Source organism: Triturus cristatus, chromosome 10 (genome assembly GCF_964204655.1).
Source record: "Triturus cristatus chromosome 10, aTriCri1.1, whole genome shotgun sequence".
Classification (NCBI taxonomy): domain Eukaryota; kingdom Metazoa; phylum Chordata; class Amphibia; order Caudata; family Salamandridae; genus Triturus; species Triturus cristatus.
In genome coordinates this window covers 1,158,115,813-1,158,125,312 of record NC_140593.1, presented here as the reverse complement: position 1 = coordinate 1,158,125,312, position 9,500 = coordinate 1,158,115,813, and positions in this window count along the sequence as shown.

Sequence of the window (9,500 nt, the reverse complement as noted above, 5' to 3'; positions counted from 1 at the left end):
GGGTTCCTCAAGACCCATAATCATGCCCTTTAGGGTTCGGTTGAATCGCTCAACCAACCCGTTTCCTTGGGGATGGTAAGGGGTGGTGAACTTGTATGTCACACCACACTCTTGCCAAAGGGATTTCATATATTTGGATATGAAATTGGTTCCCCTGTCAGACACCACCTCTAGAGGGAATCCTACTCGGGAGAAAATTCCCATCAGTGCCCGTCCCACCATAGGGGCCATCACTGTCCTCAGAGGGATGGCTTCAGGGTACCGGGTGGCATGTTCCACCAAGACCAGGATAAACCTGTTGCCCATGGCTGTCTTGGGGTCCAGTGGCCCCACAATGTCAATCCCCACTCGCTGGAATGGGGTACTGACCACAGGGAAAGGTTGGAGTGGAGCTCTCAGCTTCCTTCCACTCCTACCACTTGCCTGGCAAGTCTGGCATGTCCTGCAGTGAGGGTCAGAACTCCTGCGCATTTGAGGCCAATAGAAGTGGGGTTCAAGCCTTTCAAAGGTCTTGTCCTACCCCAAATGCCCTGCTAACGGCACATCGTGAGCCAGCCCCAGTAGGAAGGCTCTGAACTTCTGGGGTACCACCAATGCACGGGCTGACCCAGGTTCAGCAACCTTAGGCTCTGAGTACAGGAGGTCGTTCTCCCAGTAGATTAAGTGAGTACCGGACTGATCACCATTGGCCTGGGCTGCAGCCTGCTGCCGCATACCCTCTAGAGATGGGTACTCTTTCTGCTCCCTGCAGAACTCCTCTCTGGTGGGGCCTCCTTCTTGCTGCCAATGGGTCACCTCAGGCAGGTCCCCCAGTTCGGCTATCTGTTCCCCAGTAGGCTCCAGGGCATCCCCCTCAAGGTCTGCTTCCTCCTGGGCCGTGGGAACGGCAGGAGCCGGTTTCCCGTGCCTCCTGCGCCCTCTCCCTAAAGCCGGTTCCTGGGCCTCTCCCTCAGGCTCCAGGGTTCCTTCAACACCCCTACTGGCTGCCATTGACCGGGTGGTCACGCACGCCCAATCAGGTAAACCCACCATCCGCAGGTGAGCTGTCTTCTCCACCTTTTCCCAAGGGGAGCTCTCCAAATCATTACCTAGGAGACATTCAACAGGCATGGCCGCTCTCACAGCCACTTGCAGAGTACCAGAGACCCCCCCACTCAAAGGGAACCTGAGCCATTGGACACTGACTCTCTGTGTTGTCGGCGTTGACAACACAGCAGAATGCGTGTGGGACCACCTGCTCTTGAGACACCAGGTGTTGCTTGACAGCAGTCACACTGGCTCCTGTATCTCTAAGAGCCCCCACCCTTTTGCCATTTATGGTCACCCACTGCCCATACTTTTGAGTATTGGGGGCAGTTGGGCCTCAGCGACCATCTCACTGTCTCCTAATGAGACTAGGGTCATCTGTACGGGATCCCCCGCCCCTTGGACATCTACCTCCCTCCCAAAGGCTACACTAGCCACTTGCCGGGGTTGGAGCACCAGGGGGTGCTGGTTTACCAAACATGGGGCACTTGGGATCCATGGAATAGTGCCCCAGGTTGTTACATTTGTAACATCTGGGGGTCCCTCTTTGAACAGGGTTACCTGTCGGGCCCCGGTCTGCTTCGGCGGTGGGGGTGGCTGAGAACCTTTCCCTTGGTTCCCCTGGGAATTACTTTGGGGCCCTCTGTAGAACTCCCTCTGTTTACCCTTGTCCCCCCCACTCTTCTGCTGGGGACCCTGACCATCTTTGGCGGGGCCTCCCACGTGACCCTTGTGGACCCTGGTGCTGATCCAGCGGTCCGCCTCCTCAGCAAGCTTCCTAGGGTTAGTTAGCTTGCTATCGATCAGGTGCTGGCGTAGCTTAGGAAAACAATTATCAGACAAGTGCTGCCATGCAATTAGATCAAACAGCCCTTGGTAATCATTTACTTTGCTACCCTTTACCCAACCATCTAGCGCTCTGGAAAAAAAAGTCACATATTCTACATAAGTGCTACCAGGCTTCTTGGTGCGTTCCCTAAATCTCTGCCTGTACAATTCAGGAGTTAACCCATACCTTGTCATCAGAGCTTCCTTCATGTGTGGATAGGATGTGGTGACATCAGAAGGAAGATCCAGCAGTGTGTCCCGCCCCTCACTCAGGAACCTTCCCCACAACCCCGCTCCCCAATCTCTCTCAGGGACCCGGTGGGAGGACATGGCTACTTCAGAGGCCCTGAACCACTGCCCAATATCATCCTGCTTATAATACTCTTTCACCACATCCTTAGGAATGTGCACCCTTGACTCTGTTAAATTGCTGCCTCCAGAGGGCGAGTTGTCTAAACTCTTGGCCTTGAGATCCAACTCCCTCATTCTTACTTCATGCTCCATGGCCAGCCTTTGTCTCTCCAATTCCATTTGAAGTTTTGCCATCTCCACTTCATGTGCTCTTGCAGCAACCCTGTCGGCCATCTCCTCTGGCGACAGGCCTCTGCCAGGCTCAGGAGCACCTTCTGGGGGGATCACCTCCAGCACATTCTCTGGGAACTTGGATTCGTACCAGGCCCTCAGCGCCTTTGTATACTGCTCCTTGTTTTTCAATCCAGTTTGGTTAATTCTGTACTTGGAGAGGTATCCTTTCAAAACTTCATTTGTGCACTTTGTCAGTGCCCTCCCATTAAGTTTGAGACTGGCTTCCCCCTTAATCCATTTTAGGTCTCTCCTAAAAACCTATCTGTTCCGTACAGCTTATAATTAGAATCTCCTTAGCCCCCTGGACTGTTTGGTTCTCTTTCTCTTTGCCCTCAGCGCCAAGAAACCGTCTGGTGTTAGCTGCGCTTTATAAATTCTTTATACATTACATTACATTACATGTGGAAAACAATGTCCTACGATTTTTGTTTTTTCACAATCTCCCTTTTTAGGTCGAGCCTGAGCAAGCGCGCAAGCACTGCTCTGACGATCTGTTGTATGTAGAGTATGGAGGAGAAGCCCTGCCCACATTTTTCTTTGGCATGTGTCTTTGCCCTTCATAAATGCTGGTGTCTGATTCCTTAATAGGCTTGATAGTCCCTCCTTAGTTGTCATTTGTATCCTCCCATGGCTACGGGCCCCTCTACTTTTACACATTAGATGTATTTTTTTTAAATTTTCCTGTTGTGATTTACTGTGCTCCCGCCCCCCTCTCGTTGTCCCTGTTCTCCATCCTCCTCCCATTGTCCGTGTTCCATTTGTTCCCACCCCCTACCATTGTGTGTGTTCTCCATGCTCCCTCCCCGCTCCCGTTGTTCGAGTTCCTTTTGTTTATGCCCCCCTCTCGTCTGCTTTCTCCTTCCTCCTGCCCCCACTGTGAATGTGAGGATACGTCCCAGCCCACACTTTTAATAGTATCCTGTCGGGTTATGATGGCAGCAACGCAGCAACGCAGCAACGCAGCAACGCAGCAACGCAGCTCAGAACGGTGCTGATTCTGTCTGCTGAAGCCACGCCTGGCCCTGGACAGGTTCAGCCTCTTCTTCAGTGGGTAGTGCATTCCTCCGAGCTGTCCAATAGGCAGACCTCCGAAGACTTCCATAGAGCAGGGGACACACTATTCCGAGGGGGTGTCAAATCATATTCCAAAGGCACAATAATAAAGGTGCGGCTCAATGTAGATACTTAGAACATTGAAATAGTACACGCACACTTTGAGTCTCAATTTAGAACCAGCGCGTTTTACAAAAAAGTGCAGTCAAAAAAAAGGATGTCTACAACCAGTTAGCCAGTTCTTATGAACAGCTCTAGTAGTGAGAAATTCAGTGTAATGTTCGCACAGATCTTATTTCAACAGCACTCCGTTCACTGGCAAAGGAACTGGGGCAATAACTTCCGGTATAATTTCTTCCGGAGCGAATGTTATGTTTTCCAACTACCTGCCAGTCATGAGTAACGAGCTCTCCCATTTGCTTTTCCTACCGTCAGTGTTTAAAGCTGCTCAGATCCGGAAACGAAGCAGAATCACATGCTCGGATCTTCTAAAGATTTTAGACAGTGGAAGGCTAGGTAAGTGATGATTTTGAGACTCTGGATCTGGCAGGGTGCCAACGGTTTTAGCTTTTTGCCAAATATTTGTTATCCCATGTTTGGATTTCTTTTTGCCTACAAAAATAACACTTTAAAATAATAAGTAAAGGACAGTCTCGTTTTATGGGACATAATATTTGAAACTATGGGAATTGTTTATGTGTGCATGCTCAGTAAGAGTGCTGCGCTGCTGTATTTCTTGGGGAATCTGTTTTTGGAGGAGAGCTGTGATTTTTAGATCGAGCCTGAGCAAGCGCACAAGTGCTGCTCTGACAATCTGTTGTAGTGAGAGTACAGAGGAGAAGCCCCGCCCACATTTCTCATTGGCTTGTGTCTTTGCCATTCATAAATGCTGGTATCTGATTCCTTAATAGGCTTGTTAGTCCCTCCTTAGTCATCATTTGTATCCTCCCATGGCTACTGGCCTCTTTACTTGGTTGTTACAGGCTATGTGTACTTGTTTTTAGTTTCCTGTTGTGCTTTACTTTGTTCACCCCCTCCCATTGTCTGTGTTCTCCATGCTCCTGCCCCATCCCGTTGTCCGCCTTCCATTTGTTTCTGCACCCTCCCATTGTCTGTGTTCTCCATGCTCCCACCCCCTCCCGTTGTCCGCGTTCCATTTGTTCCCGCCCCCTCCCGTTGTCTGTGTTCTCCATGCTCTCGCCCCGTCCCATTGTCCGAGTTCCCTTTGTTTTCGCCCTCCTCACGTTGTCTGTTTTCTCCATCCTCCTGCCCCCCTCCGTGCGCTTGAATGTGAGGATACGTCCCCACCCACACTTGAGCCCGCCTCTGGTCAGACATGGCGGCGCCTATTGCGAGTAGGTTGCTGTGTGTTTTCCTGCGCTGTCTGCCTAAACCCCGGCCTGCTCTTCTGCTGGGGTTTGTGGCCAGGAGCCTCCGGAGCCTGTGATTTTAGCGTGTACCCTTGCAAGCGCAGGTAAGTGCCGATGTGAGCAGAAAGCAGAGTGTTGCGCAAGGGCAGTGAAAGCAGGTAAACACGTAAGTCTGACTGTGACCGGCCAGTGAGTCTGTCTTAAGGAAAAATGACACAACAGTCCAAGCCATCTGAACGATCCGATGGCCCTGAATCTGCAAACCCTGTGGCTCCCAGCAAATCCTCGTGCCTAAGATCAGCCCGTATTTTCTCGACTTTCAAAAATAAGTGGTACTCCATTGGCTGAAAGGGCAAAGTTTGTGACCTTCATCAATAAATCTGATACTTATGTAGCAGACCTGCCATGGAGTGAACAGCAGAAACCGAAAGCGGAGCATAGGTGTGCAGTACAGGCGAGCATCTGAAGGCAGAACATCAGTGGGTTGCTTAGCAGTGTCTGTTTCGGTGCTTTTCCTTGTGTCGGTGGTTGTGTACGTGCGTGCGAAGATTTTTGGCATATTGTCGGCATCGACATAATAATTAAACCAGCCCTTATATACTGTTGTAATTATTGACTGTGGCATGATGATATAAAATCTGGATCTGGCATAATGGTAATTCTTGATAGTATTTTGAGAGCCTCTTCGGCATACTGTGACCATACTGTACCCATCCATGGTTTAAAGCTCACCTTGTTTACATTTCTTGCTGTTTCTTCTGTGATGTGCGCATTTTTTAGAACAGCTACTTTTTGGTTATGTGTCAAATACCTCTCACAATCATAGAAGGTGAGGGGCTCTGACGGCTGCTTTCTCGTCTTAGAGGATGTTAGACCTTTCATTCTTACCGAGCACAAACTCTTTCACATCTGAGACCAGAGACAGAGACTTGCAGGCAGTCTGGAACTACAGCCCACCGCCTTCTCACTCCCTTACCAAGGAGAACCATGCAACAAAAAAACAGGCCCCGTCTGTTTCTTCTTTAAAATGAAATGCCATGAGCACTGAGCCAGTTTCAGCCGAGACATTTTCAAGGATGAGATGCTTTTGACGGTGCTGCCCTGTTTGCGAAAATAATCTGGTGCCTACCTTACTGATGTGAGATAGGCCGCAGTTGTTAAGTGGGTTACAGCGAGTCGTCGGAGCTTCCCTGTGACACTGTGATGTGTTGGTTGCTACAGCAACGTTGTTTGAGGTGATCATTGAGCGCGAGGACGCGGTGACGCATCAACATCAGCGTTTGCACTCATTGCCGTTGCCTGATTGCCTGGAGACAATTGTGACATACCTGATCAGTTCTAGAGAAGCGCGGCGACGCAGCTGCGTCTGTTTGTTTTGCATGGAGTGTGAGGCGTCCAGTATTAAGAGCGTCGGCATTAGTATTCATCGACGCCGTATTGCTGCACGTCGGGTGCTTGGCAACGTGTGACAGGGATTGATGGCAGACCCACATTTTTTTTTGCAGTCGTGAATCGATTAAGGACTGACTGGAGACGCGGGAGCAGAAAGAACTACCAAGTCTATGTCTATGGTGACTACCTCGCTTATTTTAGTTTGTTGTGTTGCCAAGTACCCACGTTTCTGTATGACATTTCATAGTACTTCCAATTAGAGTGCCTTGGTGTCAATTTTGAAGGGACACATTGTTTCTAATGGTGTAACGCTGTGTGTGCATTGTACTGCATTACCACATAATTGATTGTGCTTGTCATGGATACCACTTCAATTATAGCTTCGTCCAAATTTTTACAAGGACCAGTGGTTCCAACCATGATATGGGAGGACTGGCGTGAATCTTTTGAGACTTATCTAGAGGCAATAGGGGGAGAAACGTTGTAGCTTTCGGAAACTCACTTTATTAAAATACAATTTAGGCGTAGAGGGTAGAAAGGTGCTGAAAACTCTACCTAAACCCTTACGTGCTACATCCACTAATCTGGAGGGTGAGGGTGAGGAGGAGGAAACAAGTTCTGATGACACAACAATTGATGAGTATTTAGAAGATTTAAAGGCTTTGGAGGACAATTATGGTAAAAAAAAAAAACATAGTTGTGAAGAGACACAAGTTCTTTTCAAGGGCGCAATTAGTAGGTGAAAGTGTAGAACAGTATGTAGCGGTTTTAAGAACGTTAGCTGCCACATGAAAATTTTGTGATTTGCATGATGAGATAATTAGAGATCAGTTCATTAAACGGACCAGCAATGTTAAGATTCAGGAAAGGTTGCTTGATTTGAAGGATCCATCCTTGCAAAAGACGATTGACATTGCAAGGATGGTAGAAAACACCTCTCGTTATGTTAAGGAGTGTAGCAATGAACAGAGGCTGGATAAAGTTGATCCTAACAATGTAAATGAGGTTGACAGAGTCAAAAAGGTTGCAGAGGAGGTTAAGACTCCTCATCAAGTTAAACCATTTGTGGAAAAAACACAGTCGAGCAAAAATAGACGCGCATGTTTCAGGTGCGGAAGTTTCAGGCATACTGCTGAAGCTGAACGATGCCTTGCCTCTGAGGTTACTTGCTTCAACTGCAAAACACTGGGTCACTTTTCCAGAATGTGCAGGTTGGGTAGTAATGTAGTTTGGAAGCGTTCTGTAAATTTGGTAAGGGAGTGTGAAGATAAAGGATATTCAAAAGGCGAACAAGACAACAATATTGAGGTTATGGTAATTTGTGGTAATACAGATAATGAAATATCAGAAGGGTATCAACCTCCCAAGTGTACCCTATCAATGAACCAAGTTGATGTATCATTATGGGCAGATTCATGTTCCTCTTACACAATAATCAACAAGAGAACATAGGAAACAACAGGCAAGTGTGAGTTATTACCACCAGATGTTGATCCCGAAGGGTATTGTGGCACAAAACTACAGTTGTTGGGGTATTTTATGAGTCATCTAGTTTACAAAGGCAGATGCACACATAGTAAGGTGTATGTGGTGGAACATGGCAGAGCTCTATTTAGTTGGAGAGAACAAAGGAATTTGGGGATAATACTGGATCCCAATCAGCATGACCAAGTCTTGTTGCCTTAAGATACTGCGAAAGCAAACTGGCATGTGAGGTTTTCTGAATTATTTAGCGACAAACTGGGATGTCTGAATAAGTCTGAACACCGCATAGTACTAAAGGCTGGGTGTGTTCTTGTGGGCCACAAGGTCAGAAACGTGCCATTCATTCTGCACACACAACTCACAGATCAATTAGACTGGTTGTGTGAGGCCAAAGTTATTGACCTTATAGAGGCATCGGAATGGCTCAGTCCCATAGTTTTGGCACGCACGTTGCGCATGTGTGTGGACTTGAGGGACTTAAACCATAATATCTGGGGTGATCACCATCATCTACCACGCATCATTGAGATGGTGGCTAGTATAAAGAATGCCATGTATTTTTCTTCTATTGATCTTTCCAACTCATACCACCAGGTGAAATTACATCCTGATTCCAACCACTTGACCTCTTTTATTACACCGGAAGAATGGTTTCAGTTTCTACGCATGCCATTTGGTTTTGCATCCGCCTCTGCAGTCTTTCAAAGGCTCATAAGCAGCATTCTGAGGGGTATTGCAAATGTAAGAGTGTTTCAGGATGACATTTTAGTTTGGGGCGATGATTTGAGCAACCATGATGATGTGTTGAATGAGGTCCTGAGGAGATTGCAAGAGGCCGGTTTGACCATGTGTGCTGAGAAATGTAAATTTGGAGTTAAGCAAATAGATTATCTTGGGCAAACATTATCAAGGGACGGAGTCAAGCCCAAAAAGAATTTATTGGAGGCAATTGACAGAGCTCCTGTGCCATCTGACAAGGAGCAGTTGCGTTCCTTCCAAGGGCTAGCTGAGTATTTTTCTAAATGCGTTCAACATTTTGCGAACAAAGTGTATAATTTAAGACTTTTGATGAAGAAGGGTACACCATTTGTGTATTCAGATGAATGCCAATTTGCATTTGAAGTGATTAAGGCAGACATAGTGAAGGCTGTAGCTTTTAAACCATACGACCCACGTGATGCATCTATCGTGGTGATGGATGCCAGCGCATATGGGTTAGATGCTGTGCTCATGCAGAAAAAGGAGAGAGGTGAGCGTATTGTAGCCTTTGCCTCACGTACCCTCAAGGGTGCAGAAGTAACTTATTCTGTAATTGAAAAGGAAGCTCTAGCTTGTTGGTGGGGCGTCAGCCATTTAAAAACGCATATATTGGGAACAATATTCGAACTTAGAACCGACCACAGGCCTCTTATCGACATTTTTACCACCAAGGGTGCAGGTGAAGCAACGCCTAGGATTGCAAAATGGTTATACCGCCTGCAAGAGTATGATTTTCAGCTGAAATATTGACCTGGGAACAAAAACATAAATGGTGATTATCTGTCTCGGTTGCTGTTACCGCATCGAAATGACGGACCGTACGATGATAAGGAGGAGAGGCTGGTGGCCAATGTAGAAGAATCGTGTAAAGGGGCAGTGAGCGAGTATGAGTAGAAACGAGCGATGGCAGAGGATGATGTGATGCAACAAATTGTGTCATATTTGACAAGCAACACAGGACAGCAAGCTTTGGTGAGAAGGGAACTCACGGATTACAGGATG